The sequence below is a fragment of the Peromyscus californicus genome, unplaced genomic scaffold, assembly GCF_007827085.1.
Source record: "Peromyscus californicus insignis strain IS unplaced genomic scaffold, ASM782708v3 Scaffold_7__1_contigs__length_154581171, whole genome shotgun sequence".
Taxonomy (NCBI): domain Eukaryota; kingdom Metazoa; phylum Chordata; class Mammalia; order Rodentia; family Cricetidae; genus Peromyscus; species Peromyscus californicus.
The window spans coordinates 140,002,524-140,030,294 of NW_026294595.1; the positions used below are offsets into that span (position 1 = coordinate 140,002,524).

Sequence of the window (27,771 nt, forward strand, 5' to 3'; positions counted from 1 at the left end):
TCCTCTGTGAAGCATCCACAGGGAGCTGTCTGTCGGCCCTGCCTTCCTGCATGCTCCCAGACACTTCTCATTCTTCAGTCCACCCCACAACCTTCTGCGCACCCGTGTTCACCACATGTGCACTCTGAACGTCCATTTCCTCCCCCACGCCAGCTCCTTGAGGGACCCCTGCCTCTCACTCAGCCAGGCACCTTCCTCCAGGAAGTCCGGACTAGGGACCCCAGGTCTCAGCTCCTGCTTTGGTGATGCAGGGAGGAGAGAGATGACTTAACACTCTTTCAGATCTATTCGTTATCTTCTGAAGTTAGAAACACACTTGTATGAACAGCTCTGCAGGCCTCAGTCTATTTACCTGGAAAGTGGGAAGAAAGGTGGGAAGACACACGCAAAATCAGGGGCGGCTCTGGACCTGATGTCTGCCCTTCCCAATACAACACTTCCAACGCGCGCCAAAACTCAAGGCTGCTCCCCCATGCGCCTCTTTCCTGAGTGGCCCTGGCTATGTCCCTTTCCTCCCTTGGACCTTGAGTTGCAAAAAGAGAAGGGCACTCCATCTTCAAGTTCTAGTTCAGTTTGGGGCTGGCGGGGGCGAGGGTCCTGAGCCCTGACGATTCTACGCTGTAGCGGGGAAGCCAAGCTTCCTCCAGCCCCAAGACCGGAGCCTCACAGAGGAGCTTGGAAGGGACGGGACTTCCGGGTGGGGAGGAGGGTGTGGAGGGAGGAGCTGTCCTAGCCTGAGTGTGAGAGACGAGTTAACAGCTCAATTGTTATTTCAATTACACGGATTATTTGAAAACAATGTTATGAGTTTCATCACTGACAACCCCGGGAAATGGCTGCTATGGCAACCGGGAAAAAGAATGGCGCTGGCCAACCAATCCAAAGTTCTGTCTGCAGTCCCCGTTTGTTCAAACTCTCCTCTGTGGCCCCTCCCACCCTCCACTTGGGGGAAAAGCTTGAAAAACAGGAAGGAAAGGGCAAATGGAAGGACTCTGCCGAAGGGGAAACTGAGGCGGTGAGAAGGGAGAATAAGATCACCTCTGGGGAGATTTGGGAGGTGCTCAGTAGGTAAGAATACTTGCCACGCAAGCACAACGACCTGAGTTTGAATCTGAAGCTCCCCGTAAAAAGCCAGGCATGGCTACCAGGTCCTGGGACCCAGCACTGGGGGAGGAAGGGTAGAGACAGTGTCTCCCAAAGGCTCTGCTGACCAGGCAGCTAGCCCAGTCAGAGTTGCTGGTTCAATGGCAGACCCTTGTCTCAAGGAAGTAAAGAGGAGATCAATAGAACACATCCAGTGTCTGACTTGGCCTCCACATCTGCACACAAGGGTGCACACATCTGCACACTCACATGATTGCAAAACACACATACACACACTGGCACACTGGAGTCCCCCTGGGCAAAGACATTGGCCCACTGTACAGCAGGGAGAACAGGGCTCTCAGCACCCTTTGATTGACAGGGGAGCTGCCAGGACCCCTCTCCTAACCCTGCTCACTGCCCGGTGAGTTCCCTGAGGCCCCCTTCTCTCAGGACACACAGGCCGCCACCCTGGAGCTCCCTCTTGCTTCTGTCTCAGGGCCAGCTGTGCAGGCACCTTCTCCAGCCCAGCCTTTCCCAGATGGACGCACGTAGGCTCCCAAAAAGAGCCCTTGACTTAGAGACTACCCTTGCTTCCCCATCAGAAGTGCCCATGTGATGTCTGCTCCGCTGAAACCTGCTGCCTCACCGGAGCTCTGTGCTCCTACCCTCTACTCAGTGGATCCGACCCCCCGCCATTTTATCAGCGAACCCATAGAGAGGCACCGGGAACCATGCTAAGCACTGTACAAATATCAACACCCCCCCCCAACTTGGTGATCAGAGACTGGTTATCAAGTCCTCTTACAGATGGAGAAACTGAGGCAGCCATATGACTTGTGCAGATCCTGGCACTCAGGAGGACCAGGCTACTCCAGAACTCCTGCTCTTGGCCGTTCTAATTCCTCCAGACAGAAAACAGGCCTGGTGTGGGCGGGTCTGATGGCGGGATGACTTATGAGACAGAACCTACCGGCTTCACCTTCCTCTCTCAGGACACCTCCCACTAGCTCTTGCCTTGAAACTCACACACCTCTCTCCACAGTGGCTCAGCAGGGGAGACCTGGACAGACATGAACACAGCAGGCCTCCGCGGGGGAGCTGTGATGTTTCAGAGATAACTGCTGCCAGGAGCTCTGCTCTTCTGGAAGGCTGGAAGGCTTGCAGTGGCATCCTCATTAAGGTGGCGCCCAGTGCCCGTGTGAGAGATGAACGCCATGTACTCATCACCTCGTTCACCTGTGGGAACGCCAGCAACGCCGTCGTAAAGACGAGGAAACTGAGGCCCGGGGAGTCGAAGAGATTTGCCCAGTGTCAGCCAGTCCACATGTTGCCTGTCAAGAGAGATGATCCGGGTACCACCAGGACACGAAGGATAGAAAGGACACTCCCATGGAGTAGCTGGAGGGGTTCAGTAGACGGAAGGCAACCTTGGTGCTATGCTAGCTGGGGCAAGTGTGTCTGGCTCAGCAGGTGAAGAACTATGTCAGGAGACAAAATGGGGCCTTGAGTGTCAAGCGAAGGGTCTAGAGCTTCAGATAGTCATCACTCCTATCCTTCCGCCCTTCCTCCCGTTCTCTCTCCCGTGCTCCCTCTCTCCCGTGCTCCCCCTCCCTCTCCACTCCCTGTCCTCCCTTCCTCCCAAGCTCCCTCCATCAATGGCCTCCCTCCTGTGCAGTAGAGCAATTTCCCCAAACATTTTCTCTAATTTGTGACTGTTTTCCTAACCCCGAAACAGCAAGTCCAGGATTCTCCAGCCTGTGAGCCAAGCCCAGTGGAGCTGCCAGCCCGGCTGGTACCTGCCATCAACCCAGTCTGCTTTCTAGCCTGCAAGTTCCTGTTCCTAAAGCCATGAGGCAGTGGGCAGGTGGTGCAAGGGACTCATGGGCCCAGGTCCAGGGCTTTTTTCCCAAGGCCTGCAGAGTGGATGCAGAGACCCTGGAGTGGTGGTGGAGCTGGCACCTCCACCGGCTGGCTGTCACACATCGAGGACATCAAGTACTACCATTTATGGAGGGAGAGTGCCACCAGGCTCCAGAAGGGGCCAGGGCTGAGCTCAGGGATGAGTCTGTGGAGAGAATGGGCTATGAGAATTTACAAGGGGTGTGTGTGTCTGTGTGTGTGTGTGTGTGTGTGTGTGTGTGTGTGTGTGTGTGTGTGCAGGAATTCCCTCTTGGGAACTTGGGCTCACAGCAGGAAGGGAACATCAGAAGCTAAGCAAAGTAGCCAGGTGCTTATTAGGGCAAGAGGGCTAACACCATGATCCAGGGCCCATGGTAACAGGGGCTCAGGGACAGAATCTGGGGCTCGGTAGGGGCTGGCACACTTGTGAAGTACAGCCTAGATTCTGCTCTGGACAGTGAGAGGCCTATGTCCGAAAGACAGCTTTCTCCAGGAACCAGTGGGAGCTCTGCCAGAGACTCAGTTGGAGGCTGAGGTTTGTGAGAACAGGACTTATGAGGGGACAGGAAAGGACACAGGCTCTGCAGGATGGAGGTGAGGCCTCTCACAAATGAGGGATGCCTTGGGGACAAATGTTGGCTGTGGAGGCTTGGGGCTGAGGGAAGCCCTTGTTCTGGGGTTCTTCTGAGAGTCATTGCACCCTGCTGCTCCTGTCCTGATACTAGGTACCCCACTTCCACCCACCCTCACTTCACCACAGACTTATCTTCTTGCTCTACAGGCACCCCCATCCTGCAACTCCATCACCCCCACACACCTTTCTCCGAGGTCACCTCCAGAGTGCTCCACTGCCCCACCCCCCCTAAACATCCCAGTCTGTTCTCCTCTTTGCTCAACCACTCCTACAGTTTTGAGGACCCCCTTACAGCCAAACACAGGCAGACAGTGTGGTGATCAATGTGGCAGTCCTCCTTCTAGCTAGCCTGATTCCCTCCAGCTTCAAATGCAGCCAGTTTCCTGTGCCCTGTCCTGGGAACCGTTCCTCATTTCTCAACCAGCTGAGCCCAGTAAGCCTCTTCATCCAGACGCCATTATGAAGCGCCTACTCTGTGCCTATAATTGGGGCTAATAGAGCCCCAATGGGAGGAGCTATCAGATGTGGGATGAGATAGATACCAGCTACGGCATCGAGGAGACACTGCCAGCTTAGGCAGATGTGTGTGTACGAGTGTGCGTGTGTCTACACACACTCACAGACTCCAAGGAAAACAAACAGCAAATTTGTGTAGTATTAGCAGCTAACACTTTGGGAACACAGCTCACCTCTGGGCCACAGTCCACAGAGCCCTTCACAGCAATGAGGACATGAAATCCTCCAGGTTAAGGGGTCCGCTGTCTTTCACTGTCTTTTCTAATCTCTGTCTTTATCGACAGGCATCTCCAAGCGCTTGTGTCAAGATTTCACCCAAGCCGGGCACATAGTAGGCTTATAAGAAATGCATCGTGAATGGATGGGTAAGTCGGTGTATTCACTGATGGGAGGCAGCAGACCGTGAGAAGATGTAAAGCAAGGCAGAGGGATGTGGGTGGGTGGATGGTGAGCGTGGGTGCACAGTGGTTGGGTGGGTGGACGGTGAGCGTGGGTGCACAGCAGTGGGTGGGTGGACGGTGAGCGTGGGTGCACAGTGACTGGGTGGGTGGATGGTGAGCGTGGGTGCACAGTGAGTGGGTGGACAGCAGTGGGTGGGCAGCAGTGGGTTAGCTGGGCAGAGGCAGCAGGTGGGCAATGGGCAGCTCAGCATTTGAATGGAGGTGGGTGGGTGGGTGATGGGTTGGAAAATGACCAAAGGATGGATGGCATTAGGTGGGGTGCTGGGTGGCTGAAAAATGTCAGCAAAATCTCAGTTTTCCTGAGAGCCTCTCAAGCATAGACTCTTCTGATTTGATTAATGAGCCCTAATTCTCTTACACACACACACACACACACACACACACACACACACACACACACACACACACACACACGATACCCAGGCTTGCCATGTTGTTCGTTTTCTCTCCTTTCTCTACAGCATCTCCTGTAGCCAAGCTGTTCCGGGTCCCGGTGACCACCTGGAGCTTTTCCCTGGGTCCCTTGCTCCTCACCTCATTCAATCCTCCCTCTCTGTCTTCTGGGTGATTCTGGTGCCCTGTTCTCTGTGTCCTCTTTCCTTTAAGTTCCTCCCAAAATCCAGCCGGCCCCCTGCCGTACCTCCCCATCACCGCATTCCTCAGTCTGGAGCACCACAGCTGAGGAACCTTCCCTCCAACTCCTCACTCGCTCTCTCCTCTCCTTTATGTCCTCTGTGCTCTGGCCAGCTTGACCACTAGCTCGCAACCAGACATCGCCAAGCCACTTCACTTAGCTCTCCCTCCTGAAAGCCTCTCCAACCACAGCAGTACCAGGACTCAATACACAGCTCCAGGGCTGTCCCCCATGATCAGTGTCCAGTGAGCCACTTGTTGAGATGTGCTTATGACACATCTACTGTGTAGTGTGTGTGTGTGTGTGTGTGTGTGTGTGTGTGTGTGTGTGTGTAAAACAGGTGCAAGTAGTACAGTATCAGTGTTCAAGGCTTCTAGAACCTTCCCCCTGGGCGAATGCTCCAGTCCTCCCCACAAATCTCAGAGGTCAGGTCAGAAGCCCAAAGGCTAGTGACATGTCTCAGGTCCCTAGGCTGGTAATTGGCAGTCTGGCTCCCGTGCCCTCAACAGGACCTTGTGATTGATGACACAGTGTCCTGGGAGTGGACAGGCTCTTCCCCCCCCACCCCCGTCCCCTTTGGCCATGCAGTGGCAGCCCCTCTGCCCACTCTCTTTGTTTATTTTTTGCTCTGAGACAAGGTTTCACCATGTAGTCCAGGCTGGCTTTGAACTCACTATGTAGCCAAGGATGACCTTGAACTTCTGATCCTCCTGCCTCTACCTCTGGAGTGCTGGAATTACAGGTGTACACTACCATCTCGAATTTTATCTGGAGCTAGGGATCAAATCCAGGGATTCACACATGCCGGGCACTCTGCCGACTGAGTCACATCCCTTGTTCCACCTTGTTACCCTCAAGCTCGTTCGGAAGAGGGGCCTGTGAATAAACAGACTTGACACCAGACCAAAGAGGGCACTGCAGCCCCCTTTTTCTGGGGTAAGTCCCCATCTACACAGTGAGTTGCTGATCGCTCCCTAAGGTCTTTCCACTCCAAATGCATAAACCCACACACAGCTGCTTATGTGGCCCAGGCTACATCTCCCCATTCTTGAATCTCTAATGTACATCAGTTCATGATCTCTGCAGGCCCCACCCTGAAGCCACAGTCCTCTCTCTGGACACCCGAATCTGCTCAGCTTGTCACCTGTCCATCATCTTGTCTGCCTGCTGACCTGGATCCACCTGCCTCTGCTACCTATCCATCAGCCTGCCTCAGCCTGTCCACCTCATGTCCCCGTCTGCCTGGTGTCTGCCACTCTGCCCATCAAACACACAGCCTACCTCCCAACCCTGGTCCCCCATTCTCAGTGACAACAAAGGAGAAGTGTGGCCTTTGCGGTCACCACTCACTGAGCTGGCCACGTCTTAAAATCACAACCTGCCTTTCCAGAGTCCCAGTGGTTCCCCAGTACCTGGCACCCTCCTCATTCCCCAGAGGCCTCCAGCCTTGCTGGGTCTAAAGGCTTCTACTTAAGGAATCAGGTCAGTGCCATGTACCTCCTGCCAAAAATGTCCAAGCAGTCTCCAAGGAAATCACTGGACACGAGCGTGAAGATGTGTGTACAAGGATGCTCACAGCAGAATTGTTTGTAATAGCGCAAGGTTGGGAGCAACCCAAGTGTCCAACCGCGGGGGCTGGTCGAGTGAATTATGGACAGCCACACAATGGCAGGCTGGGCAGCTATTAAAAAATGGTGATGTGGATGTCTATTCATTGAAATGGCAAGACGCTCACAGTACACTACCCAGCAACAAGGCAGGCTACAGAGGCACATGTGCAAAGCACGATGCCGTTTTTATTTTGATTTTCAATCTATGTCAACAAGAACACGCATCAAAATGGTGACCAAGGGGTAGTGGGATCATGGCTAATTAAAAATGTTTTCATGGCTAAAAAGACACACAGCTGCATTTGTGTACACTTACACCCACATGAATAAACTCTTCCCAGGAGCTAAGCCACATGCTCTGCCCTGTGTCTATACCTCCTCCATCCTCGCAGGAGGCAGGTTAACTGAAGGGATTTCCTGGATGAGGAAACAGAGGGTCCTACAGATGAGCGGTGGTGGGCCTTAGCTGTAAACTCAGCTCTCCTGGGCTCCAGAGTCAGTGTTCTTAGTCAGCAAGTTATTGTGTTTCTCATTTTGTTTACCTGCAACTCGTGTATTTGGAAAAAAAAAAAAAAAAAAACTAGCATCTACGAATGGTATTTGGCCCAGAGACCAAAAGTGGCCCTGGTTGAGAAACACCGACATGAACAGCTCGGTTGGGAGAGTGCTTGCCTAGCATGCATGAAGCCCTGAGTTCGATCCCCAATACTACATAAACCAGTCATGGTGACTCATGCTCACAATAGCAGGACTCCAGGCATGGCAACTCATATTGTGATCCCAGCACTCAGGAGGATTAGAAGGTCAAGGTCATCCTCAACTACAAAGTGAATTTGAGATCAGAGGCACATGAGACTGTCTCAAAACAGACAGACAGAACCAACCAAACAACCCAAGGCCAGAAAGATGGCTCAGCAAATAGAGGCACTTGCCTCTCAAGCCTGCTGACCTGAGTTCCATCCCCAGAACCAGCGTAAAGATAGAAGAAGAGAATTGACTCCACAAAGTTGTCCTCTGCCCTCTACAAGCATGCCATGGCACGTGTGCCCACACGTACACAGCACATCACACACACACACACACACACACACACTAATAATAACAATGAAATTTAAAAGAATGACAAAATCTACATGTTCTAATGAAAAACATGATAGGAACGAACAAGACCAGGAGAGGGGGCTGGTGAACTACACACTGGGCAGCTGCCCTTGGCCTCAGAGCTGTGGCTGTCTGCCTAGGGAGGAGCCATAGGTATGCTGGCTCCCACACTGTGTGGCTCTAAGCCCCTCCCCAAGCCCACACTCGATTCAGCAGTGCTGGCTGTGTGCCACATGCTGAGCTCCACACCCAGGAGACAGAAGGAAATGTCCACACTGGCCCCCACGGAGTCTCCCCCAGGGCTGGGCCCCCAGCCTCTGCGCTGCTCTTTGTACTGCAGAGTTCTCGGCGGCGGCGGGGTGGCCGGGCTGGGGACATCCTGTGGGTGGGAGGTGGTTTGGCAATGTCATCAGTGTCAGCCTTCACCCACTGGGTGCCAGTAATGGCCTTTGACTAGAGGCATTTCTAGGCATCACCCGATGTCCTTTGGGAACCAAAAGTGGCCCTGGCTGGGAAACATACGCGACACGCTGAGAACAGTAATGAGGCAGCCGGTGTGAAAATCTAAGCGCTGCTTCTAGGGTTTGAGACGGGGGTGTGGGGGTGTGGGGGTGTGGGGGTGTGGGGGTGTGGGGGTGTGGGGGTGTGTGGGGTGGGTGGTCTCCTGGTGGTCCCACAGGGCTCCCCAGGCAGCACCTGGTCCTGAGAATTAAGAGCCCCACAAGACCTCTTCATGCTTTAGACGAGCCATGGAGCAAACCCCTTCATTCTCGGGACCTCACAGACAAGCTTCCAGCCTCACAAGGAAGCCCAGACGTTTCAGCACTGTCCCCTGGGTGTCCCCACCTGCAGGTCCCATCAACTTCTCACGTGCATCTGTCCCTAGTTGATCCCCAGCACTTCTGTAGCCCTTGCCTCATATTTCTTATCTCCATGGCCCGACAGCCTCGGGAGCCAGAAATGGGCGTCCCTACACCCTCTGCATTCATCCAGCCCTCTCAGGTCCTGCGTGGAGCCCTCAGAGCAGGGCCAGCAATGGCAACCCTGGCCCTGCTTCCCAACCTACCCACTGTCCCCCCAGCTGGGGCTGAGGCTTCTCCAGGCAAATGACACCAGGTGCTTCCCTTGCTGAAAACCCTCAGGGTCCCCACTGCTCAAAGACGCCATGCCATTACTTTCCTGCCTCCTGTGGCTCTCCAGCCCTACGGGACCACTTCTGCAGCCCCATAGGTGGCTTCTCTGTGATCCCCCCCCCCCCACGCTCCCAGGCACCACCCTCCAGGCGTTCACTTCAGGCAGCTGGGCTTTCTGCTTCCCACCCCCTGTTCTCCCTCCTCTCAGGGGACCTCCACAACCCTGAGCCTGAAGCCTGCCTTCCTCTCCAGTGCTCCCCTCATTTTCGCTCCTCGGAGGACCATTATTCAATCCTGCAGGGTCCTGTTTATGCCTCACTCTTTCTGAGTCTCTGCTGCTCACCCATAGCTCTAACCATGATGATGGGAATTGCTTAATTGTCTGTTGGGCACCCTGGACCACAGGCCTCCTGCTGGCTCAGACTAACAGTGGTGTCTCCCACACTCAACACAAAGCCTAGCACATATACATGCTTAGCAGACACATGTTTACATGTATTTTTTCCAACTGGATTGTGAATGGACGGATGGCCGCACAGACAGGTGTATGAGTGGACACAGGAAAATGATGCTACTTGGGTTGGGTCATGGGGGCTTCAGAAGCTCTTCGGACAGGGCGTTCTGAGGAAGGGCAGATCTGGCCTTGTGCAGGACTGTCGGGTTGGAGGCACAGTGGGAGATAAAGGAGGATGCAGACGGATTACAAGGACCTTGAATGTCACTGTGCAGAGTCTGGACTTAATTCAGTAGGCGATGGGGAGCCATGGAGGGGTTTTAATCAAGCAAGTGACGCGATCCCACCTGTGCTGGAGAACAGATCGCTCTGACTGCAGCAAGGACTGAGGGAGGAGCAGACTGGAGGCCTGGAGGCTGGCGAGGAGGTTGCCACCACAGTGTAGACTGTTCAAAGCCAGGACGCCCCAGTCCGAGTTGGAATCATGGGATGGGCCGAAGGAGAGAAGGCAGAAACTAGGACAAAATGAATCTGAAAATCTAGAATCTTCCTTTGCCCCTGGCTGCTTAGCCAGCCAATTTCCACTAACCCAGAAGCCTAGGAGGAATCTGAGGTCAGAGGGAGCCTGATTCTAGCCCCCAGGTAGCTAAGCAATTGTGCCAAAGCAGGGAGAGTCCATTATCAACAGAGAAGTATTACCATAATGATGATTTGTTTATGGGTATCCCAAGCACCCAGAGCAGTGCTAAGGGAACTGGTTTGTGCATTTTTTTCCCCACAACAACCCAACAGAGAGGTGAAGTAACTTTTCCAAAGCCACACAGCCCCCAAGTCACAAACCCAGGTTGCAGCAACAGAGTCAAACAGCAAGCAGACAGCCAAACAGTAGACTGGCGGGTCTGAAGAGCCCTCAAAGTGACAGCAGGTAAAGGCAGGGCCTGGAGGAAAAGAGCAACTCCAGGCTCTGGAACCTTCTGTGCTCAGACCCAGACCCACAGATTTGGGAAGGTGGAGTCCCCTGCAAGAGACCCTAGCTAAGGAGTAGGTACTGTGCGCATCCTTAGCAGTAATTAAGCAGGAGCTTCTGAGGACGAAGCAGCGGCCTAGGCCCAGGCCCCAAGAGCATCGCGGTCGGAAGCCCTTTTGCAATTTAGAGAAGAGCGTGCCTTCTCCAGGCAGATGCAGTTGCCTTTAGGGCGCCTTACTTGTTGAGTGGAGCTTAAAATAGATTTCAGACCCTCCTCTCCTCCTGAACCGAGTGTCCTCGAGACAGTCAACAACCTGCCCAACCGCACAAGACAGCTACACTTCCGGCCTCCCTGTTCCATACCCCTGCCTCTCCCTCCCATATACATGGACTGGAGCCATTGTGCAAATGTGACTTTCCTGTTTGTCGTCTCCCACTCCCCGAGAGACAAAGTCTGATGACACCCATGGTTCTGATGACAACGTGAAGATCAGAGCCTGTCCTGACTAGGGCAGAAGGCAGAGTGGGGTGGGGATGGCAAGTATCTGGGATGTCTTTAGAGACATCGGGGGAAAAAAAAAAACTCATGGCTCTAGGAAGAAGAGGCCTCCCTGGCAAGCGTTCCATCTCAAGGATGCTCTGAGGAGCCAAAGCTAGTGGAGAGAACCCCCCTGTGTGTGTGTGTGGGGGGGGGCGGGCATTAGGGAAATAAGGTTTTGGTTCCTGATCCTGGACTGAGGTCCTGGTCCCCTCCCAGCCAAATGTGACTGATGCTGCCTGTCCTGACTCACCAGGGAGGGAGGGTACAGTCCTAACTGGAGTCTCAGCCTAGCCTCTCCTCAGGGTCCTCTTCCTCTGTTAGTAGCTCCTACCCCCTCCCAGGCCACCCAGCATGGGTTCAGTTACATAAACAGGAATTATTCCTTCCCACTCCACACACACACCTGAGGCTGCATTTCCAATGGTTTTTCCTGATGGAAGAAAGGGGGAGAAAACTCAGACAAAAGAGGAAATTCAATTGGCCAACTCCTCTATTTGGTGTGGTAAATAAACTATTCCAAACTTTGCTGTGTTGAAGGTCCCTGTCCAAGCTCTAGCCAGTCCCTCACAGGGAGCCACAGAACCCTGCAAATGAGGGTCACAAAGAACCCAGGGGGCAGAGGCTGAAGTCCCGCCTCTGTGCAAATTGTAGACTGTCAGGGAAGCAACCAAGACCATAGCCACCTTAAACACACACACACACACACACACACACACACACACACACACACACACACACGTTACACACATGGACCCAGGGTCACAACAGTTTACCATTTCTGTTTCTCTGTCCAAGTCGTTTAATGGCTTTCTTCCTCTAGGAGCCCAGGGATCTACCTCAAACACCTCACGCTGCATGGAAGTGAGTGTCTTCCTGCTTTGCCCACAGCCTGAGGACAAGAAACTGATCCCTTTTCCCTCAGACTCACCCAACATAGAATTGATGAGTCCTGGATATCAAGGTACCTGGGTCCCCATTCTGCCTCTTGATAGTGCTTGCTTTGTGACCTCGAGCCTGCTTCCGATACTTTAAGCTGGGAAGGAGGGAAGCCCAGGTAAATAGAACCCCTGACATGATGACCCAGAGGCACGTGCCTTAGGCCGAGAGAGACCTAGCTTGCTTGGCAAAGCACCTGCTGAGAGGTACTGGCTCTGGTAATGAAACACAGAGACACTCCCCCTCCTCCCCCTGCCCCATCCCAAGCAGTGACTTTCAGGAGCACTGGAAAAGGCAAGACACCCAGCTGGAGTAGAGGCTGGCTTGGGGAGGAAGGTGTCTCCTGACCTGGCAGAGAGAAACTGAGGCAGGTTGGGTGAAAGGAGGTGGACACACTAAGGATGAGATGGACCAAGTCTCCATATTCCAACAAGAGTCAGAGTGGGCACAGGTGGGCAAGCGTGGGGGATACACCTAGGGACAGAGCACGTAACAGACAGGCTTTCAGGACAGTAGGGAAAGAAGCGGGTGGGAGCGAGCACCCGGTTCCAGCAGCACCCAGCAGAGGCAGTAGCCAAAGGGAGCAAACAAGCCACTGGCCAGGCTGGGCACTCCGGCCCTGGTAAAGCAAGACTGGAACGCACACCCTCTGGCAACGCCGGCGTTCAGGGAGAGTGGGAGAGACAGCAGGGGGTTCCCAGCAGCGCGAGTGTGGGAAGCTTCAGCCACGGCTGGCTTCAGCCGACCGGCGCTCCTGTGCCCGCCAGCAGGGGGTGCCCCTGCGGCTTGGGGAGACCTCGGGGGACTCCGGTTTCTGTCTGCGCTCTGTCCACGGCACCCCACAGGGTAGTCTCCCGCAACTCCCCAGCTGGGGCAGGGACCCGATCAGGTCGCAGCGGGAGTGGTGAGGTCAGGTCCCCAGGCAAAGGCAACATGGGTAGGGACAGTGTCCACCGAGGGTCCCGCAGCCCTCACGGTCACACAGTTCACACCTCCCGGCTTCACACCCCGGGCCTCGAGGGTCAGTCCCGAGTGGCGCTCGCTTTGGACGTGAGCTTGTGAAGCCCGGTCTTTCTCCGTGGCGGGGACAGAGTCCCCGGAGTCGCGTGCGGAGGAAGAGGGCATAGCTGCCCCTCGATCTCCGCACGTCATCCGACGGCCAAGGGGCGCAGGGGTCACGTCGGCAGGGCCGCCAGGGTCCCCATAGCCTGTCCGGCTCACCCCACCCCAGGGTGGCCGCAGCCGCGCGTGTCTCGGCGGCCCGACCCGCACACGCACCCGCGCGGCGCACACGCTCCCGCCGCGCCGATCGCCGAGCCTCCGGGAGGGGCCGCGAGCCCACAAGCCCAGCCCGGTTAGCGCGGGGTGGGCGGCGGGGACGCCGGGGTCCCGGCCGGTTTCTAGACTGGGTTCGCTATCCCCGCACCCCTCCCGGAGCGCCAGCCCTGCACCCCCGGGCGCCGCCACCCCCCCACCCCCCGGCCTGCGGGGCATCCCCGAGCTCTGGGCGCAGGGACCGCGACTCCGGGGCCGGGAGGTGGCCGGGCTGGGCTCCGCGCCGGGGAAAGTTTGGACGTGGGAAAGTCCCCGTCGCCCCGCCGGGGAGGGGGCGCGGGATGGGCGCGCTTGGGCCGTTACCCCGGAGCCCGCGCCGCGCCCGCCTCTCCCCGGCCCGTGCGCCCTCCCGGCCCGCAGCCTCCCCCGGCGGCGATCGGCTGGCCTCCCGCGGGCGCCGCGCGCTCTTACCTCGGGGAGCGGCCGGGCTGCTCCCTGGTCCCCGCGCCTCGGGACGCCAGCGATCCGCGGGATCCCGGCCAGGTCCGGCCCCGGCGTCCGCCTGGAGGAGCCGAGGGAGAGCGGGAGCGAGAGGGGGAGCCGCGGCGGCGAGTGCGCGCGTGTGTGGAGGAGCGAGAGAGCGAGGGAGTGTGCGTGTCTGACTAGGGGGGAAGTGTGCAAGGGACGGATCCCTTCCTTCCTCCCGCAGCCTCTGGTGGAGACTCGGAGAATGCAGCGCCCGCCGGGCAGGAGCGCTGCGCAGCGCCGAGCCGAGCCGCAGGCGGCCGCCGGGCCGGACCCCGCAGCCAGCCTTGGAGCCCGGCCCCCCACTCCGACCGCGCCCCTCCCTCGCCCGTGGGGTCCGGAGGCTCGGTCTCCCCTGCTGCCGGCCGCGGGAAAGCCCCCGGGGGAGTGCTCCTCCTCCTCCCAGCCCAGATCCGCGCGGAGGGAGCGCCCCCAGGAGGGGAGCACGCTCCCTCCCTGCCTGGCGGCTCAGCTGCCCCGAGGCACCGGTGGCAGACTAGACCCTGTCCCCATTACTCCCTTGGCCAGAGACTTAGCTGCATCTAACCTACACACACACACACACACACACACACACACACACACACACACACACACACACTGAAAGCCTGGCTTCAAAAGAAGGGGGTGCAGGGGAAGGTAGGGGCGGGCCTCTCAAGTGGCCACCCCTGGCTGGCTGCCCAGAAAGGCCCTTTGCACAGACTGAGGCTTCAGAAACAATCACTGTGCATTGAGGTGGACAGAACCCCTGCTCTGGGGCTGGGAGTCTGCTGGCAGGTGGGAGGTCAGTTGTCCTGGGAAGAGCCATGCTGGACATCCCTCTTTAGGAGAAAGCCCTGGGAGTCCTGCCCCCAACCACCACCACCACCACCACCACCACCCCAAAAAGAGAGAGAGAATAGGCAACCAAGACAGTCCAGCCTAAACTTAGTGTCCTCTCTCCAGTCTAATAAAATCCTCCCACTGTCCAGAACCGCCTGGGAAATCGGCTTTTCCGTTCTTGCCCGAATTCAGCTAGCCCACTGCCCCGTGTCTTTTCTGCTTGGGCTGCTTTCTTTCTCTTGGCTGCACGGGTGCCAGTTGGTGGCTGAAGTCTATCCTGCAGCTGTATGTCTTTGCCACCCCGTCCCTAAGAGGCACCCTGGCCTGCAAAACAGACCCTCAAGTTTAAGTGGTGGCAGCACCCTCCAAGCCCCTGACTCCTGTGGGTCTCCAGGGAGCCACACATCAGCTCGCCCTGGCCTGCTCACCACCAGGCACTCTAATTTCTACCCCTAGCTCTCCTCCCTGGTGACCAGCTTCTCCTCTGGGTGGTGGCTGCATTTCTACTTCTTTCTGCTAAACTCCATCACTCTTATTTATTTTGAGATTTATTCTCTACCCCGACAGCCGGTTCCCCCCCTAAGTCCTTCTCTCGGCTCATTCCCTTCATTGATCTCCCAAGCCTCGCTTTTGTGGAGCCCCTTCTCCCGGTCCCTCTCCTCCCCCCTCTCTATTCTTAGCTCCTACTCTTTCATGCTTTCAGAGACCGGAGGCTGGCCCTTCCAGATGCATTTCTTCACTTTCGGCTTTCTCCCTCTCTCAGACTCACTGTTGCAGGTGTGGCTCCTCCTTTCTTGTCCCCCCAGGCCTGCGGGTGTGCTGACCTCTCAGGAGTCTGACCTAATTACATGCCACAGGTGATTTGGGCCTGGGCTGCTGAAGCTTCCCCCTTTGACTGCATGATGTGGGGCGCTCCACAAAGTCTCCTCTTCCCATAACTCTATTAAAACCTCACCTCTTACTCTTCCAACATGTAGACTCCCCATTTCAGGCTGCCTCCCTCCCTGACCTTTGACTCCTCCTTCCACAAACCTCCTCTGGGCACATTCCAGGCACTGTCCTGGACTCTGGGGACACAAGGGAGTCACCATCCTCACAACTGTCATGATTTGCTTTTACAACATCAGTCCTATTTCACAAATGAGGAAACTGAGGCAACACATTTCGGAATATCAGAAATAGAGAGGCAGCAAATGGTGAGAGCAGATTCATGCATTCTGTCTGGGTCCTCTACCCTTGTTCTCCAGTCTGGGGTGGATAAACCAAGACTCCTGCTGACTGCAGTATGTGCAAGTGCAGCAAGAGGCAGTGTGGTGTGATAGAAGAAGAACCGCCTCATGAGAACCTTGGGATGTAGGAGGCATGCCCAGCATTGAGGCCTGGATCAGATGATCATAACAATAGCGGTGAGCAGCCTTGTGCTGCAGGTTAATTTTCACATAGATTATTTCACTTGATTTACACAGCCATGGCACATTTACACACAGGGAAACTGGGGCAAAGAGAAGCCACGAAACTTGCTGAGAGTCACAGAGCTTGTGGAAAAGCTGGGCTTCGATCCTCCATGGGCCTCTGAGCTGAACTGGTATGGCATGTTGCTTCCAGGCTGGCAGTGGGCCTCGCGCATCTCGGGTGACCACAAACAGGTCGTGAAGGGCATGGAGGGATGCATTAGGGATTATTCTGGGAGGAGCTTGTGACAGTCCATCAGAAGAGTGGGCTTGATTCACGGACGGCGTTTGCAGCAGCCATTTGTGACCCTGGCCTTCGCCCTCTTTTGAACCCAGGTTTCCTCCACCTCCACCCCGTGACATTTGGGCCCATCCCCCTTTGTCACCGTGCCGTCCTGTGTCCTGTGCATGGCAGCCTGCCTAGCAGTGTCTCTAATATCTGCCCACTAAATCCTGTGGCACCGCCCCTTTCTCCTAGTTGTGACAACGATAAAACCATGTTCAGATGCTGCCAAATGTCTCCTGAAGGGCAAGGTCGGCCTTAGTTGACCATCAGGGCTCCAGTGTGAGGGTCTGCTCCAGGGTGCTGTGCCTTAGAGTGGGCGTCACAAAGTGGGTATGTATGTATGTGTTTATATGTGTGTATGTGCATGTGAACGTCCGTGTATGTATATATGAGTATGTGTTTATATGTGTGTATGTCTGTGTATGTCTATATGAACGTGTGTGTATATGTGTGTGTATGTATGTATATGTATGTGTGTGTGTGTGTGTGTGTGTGTGTGTGTGTGTGTGTGTGCACGCATGCTTTCAGGTCCATGCTCTTCCTCTCCCTGGTTCTTCCTCTCCCTTCTACAATTGCTCACACCACAGCCAGGCCCCACAGGGCTCACCTGCCTCTCTGTTCTCCCCACCCACAGCCCTGGAGTGGCTTTCTGTCCTGCCTGTGTCTGCCTGTTGCCTTGGCATATACATTCTCCTGCTCTGACGCCCTCCATCCTGGCTGTCTCTTCCCATCCAGCAGTGTTTCTCTGCTGCTTTCTGAATGTGTGTCCTCACTTGTCCTCTCTACCTGTCCCCACGTCCCCCCACCCTGTCTCCGTCTTTGGCTGTCTGCTTCTCCCTAGTGTTCTCTCTCTCTCTCTCTCTCTCTCTCTCTCTCTCTCACTTCTTCCTCCTTCTAGTCCTCTCTATCCTGTTCCTCTCTCTCTCTCTCTCTCTCTCTCTCTCTCTCTCTCTCTCTCTCTCTCTGTGTCTTTCTGTCTTTGTCACTCTGACACCCTGCTCTCAAGTCCCCATGGTCCCCCGCCCTCCCGTGTCACTGGACTCTCTGACCTCATCCTGGCCCCTTCCTATCTTCCCATCCTCCTCCTTCACTTCTCTCCTCCTCTCCCTTCCACGCTTCCTTCCCTCCTCCCCTCCCTCCTCCCTCCCTCCTGGACTCCCCGTTCACTTCTCCTCCCTCCCTCTCTGTCCCTGGGAGCTGGAAGTTAAAAGCTCTTCCGAACTTGCTCTGCAGTCGCTGTTCCCAGCTCCTTTCATCTCGCCAGCACATTTGTAAAACGGCGCAGACTGAAGGGCCGTGACATGAACAACCAAAGAAATGTCAACGCCAGGATGGGGCCCGCCAGCCCACAACGGGGGGCGGGGGAGCCATGGGGCACACCCCACTGACTCCTGGGAGGGATCCTTGACCCAGGTAGGGTGGAGGGCCCCCCACCATGGCTCTAGTGCCCTGTGCCTCCGGGCTCAGCACAGGGTGGGGCGAGGGGCAGGCAAGGTAGAGGAAGAAGAGGCCTTAGGGCTGCCAGCTGGACCGAGGCAAGGCTAGGCTGGCAGTTGGCATTTGGGAGCCCTGGGGAGCAGAGCTGGGTGGGTTTGTTGCCCCCAACACCTCTTGCTGTTCAAAGTCACCAACCCAAAGTCAGAGTGTCTGGGTTCAAATCCTACCTGTCACCCTGAGCAAGTGGCTTTAATCCTGTTCCTCAGAGGAAAAGCAGGGATGGCAGGGTTAGCAATGCCTATGTCAGAAGGCTGGGGGGAAGGTTAAGTGAAGGAACCCATGTAGGACACTTAGAGCAGGTGTTTGCTGTAACTAACAAGAACAATAGAAATGGATCTGCTGGATAGCATGCTGAGTCCCCTACTGCAGAAGGGGAAACCGAGGCTTAGAGAAGGCGATGACCTAAGAGAGGAACAGGGATTAAAGCCTGGCTCCCTCCTTTTCTTCCCTCCTGGGGTTTGTGGGCACAGGGTTGGGACTTGCACTCTACCTGGCCAAGTTATCTGTTTGGTTCCCTGCTATGTCCTGTGGAGGGGATCATAGGAGATGTTCAATAAACATTTGCGAATAGATGAATAAAAATGTTGGAACGCATCCAGGCTAGACAGTTGAAAGGCATTTTGTTTGCAAGTGTGTGAGGGGCAGGCGTGGGGAACAGTGGAACTTGAAAAAGAGCCTGGACCTTGCGCTGGGCCATTCTAGAGCAGGAGATTTTGCCTGAATCCATAACCTCCATCTGGCTTAAGAGCCGGCAGCACCCTGGACAGCAGACATGGTGACAGCCGGGAACCCACCTGCCTTGGAGCTGTCCAGAGATGGTTCCAGCCCATTTGGCAGTCTTGCAGCTTCAGCCTTAAGCTAGGCTCTGGCCTTCCGCGCACCCTCCCCACCATGCTTGCTATGTCCCTCTTCTCGCTCCCTCTGGTCCCAGATCCAAAGTCAGGAGTCCCACTGGGTAAGGAGCCCCCTCCTGCCTCCTCTCTTCACTGCCTTCAGCCCTGAGGCTGACACAGCAGGCGGCTGTGTGGAGATGAGAGGAAGGGTCCCCAAGGCCTTCCTGAACGTCCCTAAAGATCCAGCAGACTGGAACAGGGCCCGAGCACCTGGAGCGTCCCTCTTGACCCCCTCCTTGAAGGTTGAGACAGCCCTGACACCCACACTCCCCCAAAACACACACTTCAAACACTCCTCTCAACCTGAATTATTCACCTGCCTCTCCCCAGGGCTGCTGCAGAGCGCCCAGCCCAGGTGCTGAGCAGGAAAAAAAAAATCAGGGAGGCCCATTAAATTTAAACACCATTGAGGATTGTCAGATATGAGGTTCTATTCCTGGCCTGGAAAAAGAGCAGCTATTGAAGGGGTGGGGATTGGTGAGGGGACAGTGGGGAGAGACCACCATGGGATGACTCACTAAACAGTAGGAAGGCTGGGCCAGGATGCCAGAGAACCAGGATGCCAGAGATTCCCACGCTGCTGGTCCTCATGTGTGAAGGGTGTAGTGTCTCTCTCCCTCACCTGCTCTGGTAAGCCGGAACACCCATCTAAAAATAGCTCCTTGCAGTTACCCGAAAGCCCACCATTCCCGATTCAGCACTCGGGGAGGAGCAGGGCATTGCTTCTCCAGCTGCCTGTGTTGCTACTGGCTTCCTTCCTGCATCTCCCATCCTGGAAACGCCAAGCTATTTCAGGCTTTTATCCTAACTCTGATCTTTTACAGTGTTCTTACCACTTGGAACTCTGTTGGGACTCAGCCTTGCTGGAAAACTCCTATTTATCTCTCAAAACCCTACTCCAGTGGATGGCATGGAGCTTGCACTTCACCAGCCTGGGACACCTGGCCCTGGCTGCCTCCCTTGTGGACCCCGAAATGGATACCAGGATCCTCGATGGTCAGACCTCATGCAGCCATCACCATCTGCGATCACAGCTACTTGAGAACAGGTGGTTGGAAGCAGAGGGAGGAGCTGGGGATGCGGAGAAGTGCTCCACCCCCAGTCCTGGCTGTGGTCCCAGTTCACTGTGCTTTGGGCAGGTCCCTGGCTTGCTCTTAGCCTTGATTTTCTACCATGTGAAAAGAAGGGGTGTTGCAGGAGACAAGGAGGGTGACTGATCATTTCATGATGAGCACCGCCCCCCAGTTATTAGCACTCAGGAGGCTTTGGCCCCCTGTGTGATTTCTCGCGCCATCTCTACATGAATGCTGCTTCAGGCTTGAAGTAGCTGGTTTATGCTGGTTTATCCAAGCCAACTGTTACACACACACACACACACACACACACACACACACACACACACACACGGAATTTTTTTTTTTTTTTTTTTTTTTTTTTTTTTTTTTGGTTTTTCGAGACAGGGTTTCTCTGTGTAGCTTTGCGCCTTTCCTGGAACTCGCTTTGGAGACCAGGCTGGCCTCGAACTCACAGAGATCCGCCTGGCTCTGCCTCCCGAGTGCTGGGATTAAAGGCGTGCGCCACCACCGCCCGGCACACACGGAATTTTACAAGCCAGTTTTGCAAGCCCTTGAAAGTGGCCCGTTGGGTGTATTTATCCCACGAAACTGACAAACACCAATTGAGGCTTGCCCTCAGACTCCTCCAGAGTCAGCGCCTCAGCCTGGACTTCCCAGCCCAGCTCCAGTCCTTGCCCCTGTGGACCCTGCTAGAGAGACTGCCACGAAACTGACAAACACCAATTGAGGCTTGCCCTCAGACTCCTCCAGAGCCAGCGCCTCAGCCTGGACTTCCCAGCCCAGCTCCAGTCCTTGCCCCTGTGGACCCTGCTAGAGAGACTGCCCTTCCTGCCTTCAGTCCCTGAGCTCCCTCCCTGCTCAAATGCAGCCCACTCTGGACTCCTCGCTTCCCCTACACTCATCTTCCCTGTCTGGGATGCTCACCTCGAGTGACCATAGTCCAGTTGTGTCAGTATGCACTCAGGAGTGGACCGATGAGAGTGGACACCTAACCCTAGTCTGGGCTCACACAGCCATTGCCTGCTGTTGGTATTTCTGCCCAGTGGTACCTTGGTAGAGAGGTCCATCCCGCTTCCCTCTGGCCGCACCATCGAGGCCTGTTTATTTAACTCGGGTGCTCCCCTCACTTGGTGATACTTTCATTTCTCTCTTTCTCATCCGATTTATCTCTCTACAGAATGGGAGCGGTTTGAGGACAGGGATCTCTCCTGTCCTGCCCACTCCTGCAGCCTCACCTACAGCCCTGCCTAGCAGAGCAGCTGCTTCCTTATTTCACGGAGCAGATGGCTGTGTGACCTTAGGCAAGTCATACCCCTCTCTGGGTTTCTGTTTTCTGAGCTTCCTACTTGGAGGAGGCACTGTGGACTGCAGGCTCCTGCTCTGCTCCGGAGCTGCCTCAGAGAAGAGCCCAGGCCCAGGAGCCTGGTCTTGTCTCTGCCTCTAACTCAATGTGTTACCCCAGACAAGTCCCCAGCCACCATCCGCCAGTACCCATGCCTTGGTTTTTGCCTCCTTCTCACATTCGGGCGAAACAAGAGCTTGAGCTCAGGTGGTGTGTCATTTCGGTCTCTGGACCATGTCTTCCACCCTTCCCATCCCACCTCCATCTCGTTAGCTCATTCATTCATTCATTCCTTCACTCAACTAACACTTACTGATCATCTATGTGTCAGACATCGAGGACTTCCTTTCCAGTAGGGAAGCCAGTGAGCAAGATAAATTAGTAAAATAAATAGCATGTCAGAGAAATTTAAGGCAGGAAAAGGGCCCCGGGAGAAATGTAGAGGGCTGTCAGTTTTTAGGAAGGAGGAGCAGGCAAATAGCTCCCTGAGAAGATGATCCAGGCAGAGAGATACAAAGGAGGCAGTGGCTTTGGTGAGAAAGAGCCTTCTAGGCAGAGGAAATAGCCGGCCAGGAGTCAGAAGCAGGGGTGGCCTGGTGAGCGTGGTGCCCAGTGGGCCAGTGGGAGATTGGAGGGTGGGAGAGTCAGGTGGTTGCTTCTGTGTCTCCCTCCCTCCTTCCTTCTCTCCAGAGAAAGCTGGTCCCAATGTTGATGACATAGGAGCCTGGAAGGGGGGCTCCCCTGTACCGCCCTCCCTCCCTCAACCCTCCTAGCCTGCGCTGCGGGGGCCTGCAGCTTTGGATCCGCAATTTATCTCCTGGTGCCAGGAGTTTCCTGGAGCCCAGCACTTCCTCCCCACTCAGCCCCGCTCCCCTGAGCGGCAAAGACAGGTGTGAGGAATTAGCTGTGGGGACTAAAGCCGTGACAGGAACCGGCACAAAAGAAGGGGACAGAGTGTAATGTTTATTACGTTTGAAGCAAAGCAAACACGCGGCCTATTTATGTATCTATAGAGAATTAATTGGCGAGCGGCAGCGAGAAGCAGATTATAAATTAGAATCATTTTCGCCAACTGAAACCCATTCATCTTGCTTCAGAATGGGCCTGTCACTGCCTCCTGACTAATTCCTTTTACATTCCATGTTTTTTTTCTTTCTGGCCCCCCGCAGGCTCTCACCTTGAGACCTGAACCCCAGGGGTTACCAGTACCACAGGGAGAAGCCATGGTTGTGTTTTCCCAGGACCCTCGCGCTCTCTGCCACCCCTCTTCTGGAACTGCTTCCCCACAAACTGCTCAGGGTTGAGTCTCTGACACCCCTGTGTCATATTATTGTCCCTTCTCTTCCTATAGCCCCAGCTTGCCCCAGCCTCTCTATGGCCCCAGGCAGAATTTCAGGCCAGGCAGGTGGAGGGGGCAACAGGAGGCTGCCATCCTGGGGATGCTGGGGGCACTGGCGGCGGCTGCCTGCCTTTGATTCTGGGCTCAGAGCAGGGAGACTCCACGGGAATCAAAGAGAAGCCACGTGGCTGGGGTCCTGGCAGGCCTGGCTCTAGCTCCTCTCACCCGGAGCCCACGGAGATGAAAGGCCAGGGCAGGTGCCAGTCTTTGTCAGGCCTGTGAAGGAGGTCATGCCAGTCTTGAGCTATGACCCAGTTAACCCTTTCTTCCCTGCTGCCCACACTGTACCAGTCCTTTGCGTCTGGAGGCTGTCACACACAGGCCCCATCTAAGTAGGGGATAGCAATGCTAAACCTTAATGGCCTAGTGATGAATGGGCTCTGGTGTGAGCCCAGCACAGGCCTGATTTTAGGAAGCATTTCCTGATTACAGGTAGTAGCTCTCTGAACCTCAGTTTCCTTGGTGTAAGATGGAGATACAACGCCTGAACTGATGCTAGCTAAGGCTTGTCAAAACCCTGCAAGAGCACAGTGCATGGTGGTGCTCAACTTTAATCCTGGCCTTCAGGAAGCAGAGGCGGGTGGGTCTCTGTAAGACTGAGGCCAGCCTGGCCTACTAGTGAATCCTTAGGCCAGCCATGTGAGACCCTGTCTCAAGGAAATAAAAAATGAAACAAACCCTACAAGACTTCCATGGTGCTCAGTAAACTGCCAACCCAGCAAATTCTCTTCCCTGCTTCTTCCTCTGGGCCACCGTCAACTATCTCCCTTCCTCGTGATCCCAAAACTAAAGGTCAATTCATCAGGGGCCTCGAGAACCTGCTCCAGTATCAGCTGTTCCGATTGCTCTTCCCATACAGCACTGAGTGTCAATATTCCACATATCTTCCCCGTCCGTGTCCTGTAATGGCTCAAAGATGGGATGAGATGATTGGGTGCAGCATCTCACATCCCGTAAGAGTGTAATAGACACAGATATTACTTGGCATTATTGATTTGGTGCACAGCTGTTAGCTATGAATCCTGGTGGTCAAGCTCGCCCTTCTCCACCTTCCCAACCTTTGGGAAGCTCCAATCATTTCTAGTTTCCTCCCACGATGTCACACCCCTCCACGACGTCACATATCATGTGGCCCCCTGGGGACTCTCTGTGCAGAGCCCCCAGAGTCAGAGCTAGCTCCCACAGGACCTTGTCCCCAGACAGAGCCTTCTGTTGAGAATGTAGACTCTCAGGGCGGCAGACTGGCCTCTTGATGTCTGTTCCTAAGATCCACCACAGGCCAGGGTCCAGTCAAGAGATTAGGAGACTTGGTCCCATCACTGCAGGGCCCAGACCCTAATAAGAACCCCCAGAGAGTTGTTAGGGCCCTCAGAACACATCAAGATGTAAAGGGAAGCAAAAACAAAGATTTGCTACAAAATGCAGAAAGAAAACTGCAAAATGGAAATGAATGTGTGTTAATCAAGTGTCTGCAAACCCCAGCACTGGGCCAACTGGTCAGCAGTGGTCCAGCGCTCCTTTTCCAAACCCACTCACAAAAACAGATGAGGTGGGATCACCACCTGACTGTATGTGGGGTACAGCAGATGAGGACTCCCAAAGCAGGAGTGCTCAGGGCTCCACCTTGGTCTTCAGACTCTCTTGGGCTTCAGCTCTGCTCTCAACTCAGTGACTTGGCACATTCCCTAGGTCTTGAATCTCCATTGTCAGACGGGGAAAACCACTTCCTGGATGCCAGGATGGCCTTGAGAAGGATGGCAGCCTGCTCTGGGATGTCAGGGAGCACTTTAAAACGCTCAGCACAACCTGTTAGCCCTGCTCCTTAAGAAGCTGAGGCATGAGGGTCAGAAGTTTGAGGCCAGCCTGGGCTGCATAGCAAGACCTCGTCTCAGTAAACACATGAGGACTGGAGAGATGATTCAATCGGTAAGGTGCTTGCCTTATGAGCGGGAGGACCTGAGTTCAATCCCCAGAACTCACATAAAAAATCCGAACATGGTGACACATGGTCCTTAGGTACTGGGACTCATTGGCCAGCCAGTTAGCCGACCTAGCCTAATCAATGAGTTCCAGGCCAACGAGAGACACTGTCTCAAAATAAAGGTGGTTGATGACTGAAGAACACTGGAGGTTCTCCACTAGCTTACACACACACACACACACACACACACACACACACACATATGCGCGCACACACACAGAGACAGAGAGACAGAGACAGAGAGTAAATAAGTGACACCCCATCATATGCTGTGGGAATCAGTGAATGGAGAAACTATGTCCCCTAGAGGGGAACTCCAGTCCCAGGAGCCATTCCCCTATAGAAGGTCATCGACAAGCATGACCCTCAAAATGTGTGAGGGCTTGTTACGGGTACCAAAAGCCATGCAGAGTCACCTGTGACCTTTCGCTTGTAAGATGCTGGAGAGAGTCTAGGGTAGGGAAGGAGCTAGCATGGAGGAGGTAGGTTGAGCCTTCAGGAGGTCAAGACAGCACGCAGCCATTTGCCCATCACAGTAGATGCAGACACATGATTCCATCTGACAGCCAGCACAGCCAGCCCTACTGCTGCATGCCAGCTCTGCGTCACCTACTGGGGATTGTTCTCCACAATGGTTGGAGATTTAGAAAGAATTGTTGACTAACCCCAAACATTCTGCTTAAAATCTCAGTGAGGTTTATAAATCTCACTACACTTCTTAGCATGCCTCGTGAAGGACAAATCTGAGGATGGCTATCCCAGCACAGTGCTGGGGGTAGGGTGGGGTTGAAGCAACTGGCACCCATGTGAGTGACAAGCAGGGGAGGCATGGGGGACACACACTGTGCCTGTCCTGGTAGTGCTTAGAATAATAGGCACCGCGCAGCACGAGCTGAGGGTGCGTCTTTGAAGCATGTGATCAAAGGAATGAAACCAACGGGTCTCCACAGCATAATACCATTTGTGTATTGAAAGTGTGATCATAAGAGGGTCTCGGAAAGCTAGATGTGTGTTCAAATTTATAGGGCTGAGGGCACTAAAAAAAAAGAAAAAAGTCAATGCTACTGTATGATGAGTCAAGTAAAACAAATAAGAGACCACCTTCAGAAGGCTCACAGCGTAGGAGGAGAGATGCGCATTTTCAAAGTGCACCCAGGGCTGGTGGGGTGGCTTAGAGGGTGAATGTGCCTGACAACCTGAGCTCCATTCCCAGGGCCCACAGGGAAGAAGGAGATAATAGACTCCTGTATGTCAACTTCTCACCTCCACATCCGCACTGTGGCATGCACACATGCACGGACACACATAAATAAATAATGCAAAACTACATTCACACAAGTCCAGCAGGCTAGCAAGAACACATGCACCCAAAGAATGCCCATGACTTTGCCTTTGGGAACTTCTAGGGTCATTTGGGAGACACAGTGAAACCCCTCCAGGATGATCAGGGCTTTAACACATGCCAGGGACTAGGGGACCACAAAGGAACAAAACAATGCATTCTGCCTAGGGAAACTGCACCTTAAACTCAATGATACGTTATTTGAGTCTCTGCCTGAGCCCCAGCCTCCTATGATGTCCGCATCAGAGAGCAGAGCATCATTTAGCCAAGGGAATGAAGCTGGATGTTAGATGCTTGGGAGAAGCAGCTGGCCAGGGGCCAGTTCAGGCATGGGTACTTCTTGTCTTATCAGCTCCTGGCAGCTGGGACCCCTGCAGCACCAGCTGGGATTAAACTCGCAGGCTGGGCCCCACCATAGGACACCTGACATGGTGCTCTATGCTGGGAGGAGTATGGCCTCCTCCTCTCCATCATCACATCTACTCCTCATCCTCATCCCATCCACCCCACCAACCCACTGCCCCCTCCATCATCCCATCCATCAACCCACTGCCCTCTTCCTCATCCCATCCACCCCACCACTCCACTGCCCTCTCAACCATCCCTTCTATCAATTCACTGCCCCCTCTATCATCCCATCCACCAGCCCAGTGCCTCTCCATCATCCCATCCACCAGCCCAGTGCCTCTCCATCATCCCATCCACCACTCCACTGCCCCCTCCATCATCCCATCCATCAACCCACTGCCCTCTTCCTCATCCCATCCACCCCACCAACGCACCGCCCTTCCAAATCACTCTTGGGCTTGTCTCCTCTCCCATCCCAGCCTTGGCTGCCCTGAGCCCAGCCCTTGCTTTTCTGGATTGTCACCAGTAGTAGATTCTTTTGTCTTCATTCCTCTACAGCCCGTGGCCTGGGGGAGCCTCCTGGACTCAGGTACCCTGCTACACCTGCATAGCTCCTGACCCTTCATGTAGCTTCCTGCTTTTTCTCTGTCTCCCAGAACCCCTGCCCCACCCCTCGCCTTCCAACACCGAGAGCACCGACGTCTTTTGGCTCATTCTGCCCTGTTCTTTTGGGAGATCTTTGCTTCTCCCTCAGCTAACACCTATGCATCCCTCAAAGCCCCTTGAGAGCTCATCTCTTCCAGGAAGCTGGCCTTCCCCACCAGAGACTTCATGTCATACGTCTTCAGTGCTCCACCAACCTTACCAGTCCCTTCTTGTAGCAGGGCTCCCGATGAATGAAAGGCTTTTTACTTCTCTGCTAGGTTTTTATGGTTGAAACAAATGGGCCCTAGGTTCAGGCAGCCTGAGGTGCCATCCTGGTTCTACCAATGGTGAAATTATGGTGGCCTGGTGACCTTATAACAGACAGGGAAAAGCTGTTTGATCTTTCCGTGCCTTGGATTTCTTACCTTCAAAATGGAGATGGAAAAAAGTACCTGAAAAAAATTAAAAGCAAACAATAACAAACAAAAACCCTAAAGAAAAAAAGTACTGTCTTGGCAAGGTTTGAAGTGAAGTGCTTAAGTTGTTAAGTGCCTATCACAAAGTAAGTGTTCAAGAAGTGTTGGTTGTTGCTGAGTGTGGCAGTGCAGGCCTGGGATCCCATCGTTTGAGAGGCAGACAGAGAAGGACTGAAAGTTGAAGGCTAGATCGGGCTACATAGTGAGAGGCTGTCTACAGAAACCAAGGGGCAAAATGGCTCAGTGGGTAAGGGCATTTGTTGTCAAGCCTGATGACCGAGGTCAATCCCTAGGACCCAGATGGTGGGAGGAGAGAACAGACTCTGGAAAGTTGACCTCTGACCTCCACATGTGTGTCATGGCATGCACTCACCTACACACACACACATAAAATACATACATACATACATACATACATACATACACGAAACCTGTATAGTG

The 27,771-nt window shown here is 54.6% G+C and overlaps 1 protein-coding gene across 4 annotated transcripts in view; it reads right to left on the reverse strand.

Annotated features, from left to right (window-relative positions):
- Nucleotides 1–14,078, reverse strand: part of Cdh22 (cadherin 22) — a 124,086-nt gene extending 110,008 nt beyond the window's left edge. The window contains exons 1-2 of one of the 4 annotated variants that reach the window (XM_052723071.1): nucleotides 13,719–14,076; nucleotides 2,117–2,417 (exon numbers count right to left, since the gene is read on the reverse strand). The gene's annotated coding sequence lies outside the window, so the exon portion shown is untranslated. Of the gene's footprint in view, nucleotides 1–2,116; nucleotides 2,418–11,964; nucleotides 12,070–13,718 lie in introns of all 4 variants that reach the window. The other 3 variants (XM_052723073.1, XM_052723075.1, XM_052723070.1) reach the window with 3 other exon arrangements.
- Nucleotides 14,079–27,771: the final 13,693 nt, after the last annotated feature.